The 3,024-nt window shown below is 41.0% G+C and overlaps 1 pseudogene; it reads right to left on the reverse strand.

Moving 5' to 3' along the window:
* Positions 1-556: 556 nt before the first annotated feature.
* On the reverse strand, positions 557-1,568 carry LOC137768318 (purine nucleoside phosphorylase pseudogene; annotated as a pseudogene).
* Positions 1,569-3,024: the final 1,456 nt, after the last annotated feature.

Here is a 3,024-nt window from a genome sequence, read left to right on the forward strand (position 1 = left end):
CAATGTTAGCAAAAATATGGAGGTACTAGAAATCTCACACATTGCTGGTGGAAGTGTAAAATGGAAATAATTTTTCAGAAGTGTTTGGAAATTTCTAATAAAGTTAACTTTATGTCTTTTTTTTCCATCTTTCTCTTTATTCTCAGAATATGATATTATAAAAGTCCAAAAGGAATAGGCTGTTCCTTGTGTGGTCTCCAGTGCTTTGAGGAGGCAGAACTGAGCCCCCAGGAATGTGAGAGGATCATCTCAGGAAGCTAGCAGTAGCTACTGTGCTGAGTTCGACGGCCGCAAGTCAAATCCTGGGCATATCCTCGGATGTATGGTAGGGCTTGGGCTCTGGTTCTTGAAGAGGAATAGGGGTGGAAATCATTTTGAGATGACAACTGAGCAGAAGAGGACTCAGCACCAGAAGGGTCTGGTGGGACAAGTAGGGAAGGCAACACTCCTTTCTGCCACTACCTAAGGGCAGAGGCGTGTGATTCCAGCAAGAGGCCAAAGTAGGTGGCAGCTCCTTGGATCCCATACAGGAGAGGCCAGACCACTCCAGGGCTGGTTAACTGGCGTCATAAGGCAGTGGAATGCTAGCCAGAAGAATGAAGACAAACTGTTCCAATTTCTGAGCAGCTTGCTTCCCAGTCTCTAGTACTTTCTCATGATTGGCCTTCTCCTGGCTTTCATAATCCAAGATGACCTTGTTATGGATGAGGGAGAGGCCAAAGACTCGAAGTCCACAGTGCCTTGCAACTATAACATCTGGTACTGTGCTCATGCCAACAGCATCCACCCCCAGCTTCTGCGACAGATGACACTCTGCCACAGTCTCAAAACTGGGGCCCGCTACCATCATGTAGGTGCCTTCCTGTAACTCTCTGTTCCCCCATTTGTTTCCAGGTACTATGAGCCTTCTGCTTCATATCCTGGTCATAAGAGTCAGACATGGCAGGGAAACTAACTTCAAACCTCTCACCACTGGGCCCTCTGAGAGGGTTCTCACTGCGGAAACAAGATAGGTTGATGTGATCAAGGATCAGCCTGATATCTCCAACCTCAGACTTGGAGTTGACCCCTCCAGCTGCATTGATGACCACTAGGGTGTCCACACCCAGAAGCCAGAAAACCCTCACTGGGAATGTCACCTTCCAGAGCAGGTAGACTTCAGACATGTGGAACCTGCCCTGCATCATCACACAGGCTCTGCCATTCAAAATCCCAAACACCAATCGACCAGCATGACCTGGCACTGTACTTTTGAGAAAGTTTGGTATTTGGTTGTAGTCAAAGATCTGGGCCTGAGTTAATCTGTCAGTCAGACCTCCTAACCCAGAACCACAGATCACTGTCACTTGAGGTCCGTGTTTGGTGTAAGACGAAAGCCACTTTGCAGTGTTCTGATAACCTTCATATGTGAATCTAGACTCTAGGATGGGAATCTGTGACAAGCACGTGGGTTGAGAAGACCTCTTCCCTGTATGTGGGTGGGGAAGTAGGCTCCCTCTAACCTCGCTCCGTAACGCCTGCGTGCGGGCGCACGCATGCACACACACCGGCTCCTTTTGCCATGTCATCTTTATGACTGGGATATTCACCCATAGGAATTTGCTTAAAAGAGATAAAGACATTTGTGCACAGAAAGTCTTTTTTCACAAGAATGTTCATAGCAGGGATTTTTTTGGGTTTTTTTGGTGTTTTATATTAAAAATTAACTGATCTTAATATGAACATATGCATGGCTGATATATTTGAGAAAATTCTGAAATTTTCCTTCTTCATTTTTTCTCTTTTGTAATTGAAATAGAACTGACATTTAACATTATTAGTTTCAGGTGTACAATATAATGATTTGATATTTGTATATAGAGCAAAACAATCACCACAGTAAGTCTAGTTAGTATCCATCACCACACATAGTTATAATTTTTTTTCTTGTGATGAGAACTTTAAAGACTTATTCTCTTAGCAACTTTCAAATATACTATACAATATTATTAGCTATGGTTACAACGCTCTACATTATATCCCCATGACATTTATTTCATAACTGGAAGTTTGTACCTTTTGACCACCTTCACCCATTTCACGCACTCCCACTCCCCAACCACCTCACCCCTAATTCTGGCAACCACAAATCTGTTCTTCATATGTATGAATTTGTTTTGTTTTGTTTTTTAGATTCCGCATATATGTGAGATGATACAGTATTTGTCTTTCTCTGTCTGACTTATTTCACTAAGCATAATGCCTTCAGAGTCCATCCATGTTGCTGCAAATGGCTAGATTTTCTTCTTTATGGCTGAATTATATTCCACTCATAGCAGTTTTATTCACCATACTCTAGAACTAGAAACAGCCCAAATGTCTATCTTCAGGACATCGAATAAACAAATTGTGATATATTCATACAATGAAATATTACTCAACAATAAACAGGAATATACTACTGAAATATGCAATAACATGAATGACTCTCAAAAACACACTGAGCAAAAGAAGCTATACATAAAAGGATATACTGTTAGGTTTCATATAGATGAGGTGCTAGAAAAGGCAAAACTCATTTATGGTACTAGAAATTAAAAGGTGGCTACTTCTATTGAGTGTGGGCAGGAGTTGACCCCAGACATTTGGGGGGTGATGGACAGACATATTCTATATCTTGTTTGAGGTAGTGTTGCACGAATGTATACAATTGTTAAAACTCACCAAACTGTATGTAAATTAGACCTCAGTTGAAATAAAGAAGAAAAACCAGTGAGTTAATCTCCAGATAACAAGACAAAGGAATATTCCCAGTGGAAATGAGTCTTCAGATTGTGTTTTAGATGAAATGACCCCTGAGAACCCATAACAGTCGATTCTAAGCCCAGCCAAACTATCATTCAAACAAATAAAGGCTCTTTGAGATATGAAGTGACTCAAGTGTTTTTCTTCTCAACATGCATTATTGGGGAGTTGATTAAAATATTCTCTAGCAAAATAAGAACGTAATTAAGAAAGAGAAAGACATGATATCCTAAAAAACAG

Source organism: Eschrichtius robustus, chromosome 8 (assembly GCF_028021215.1).
Source record: "Eschrichtius robustus isolate mEscRob2 chromosome 8, mEscRob2.pri, whole genome shotgun sequence".
NCBI classification, from domain to species: Eukaryota; Metazoa; Chordata; class Mammalia; order Artiodactyla; family Eschrichtiidae; genus Eschrichtius; species Eschrichtius robustus.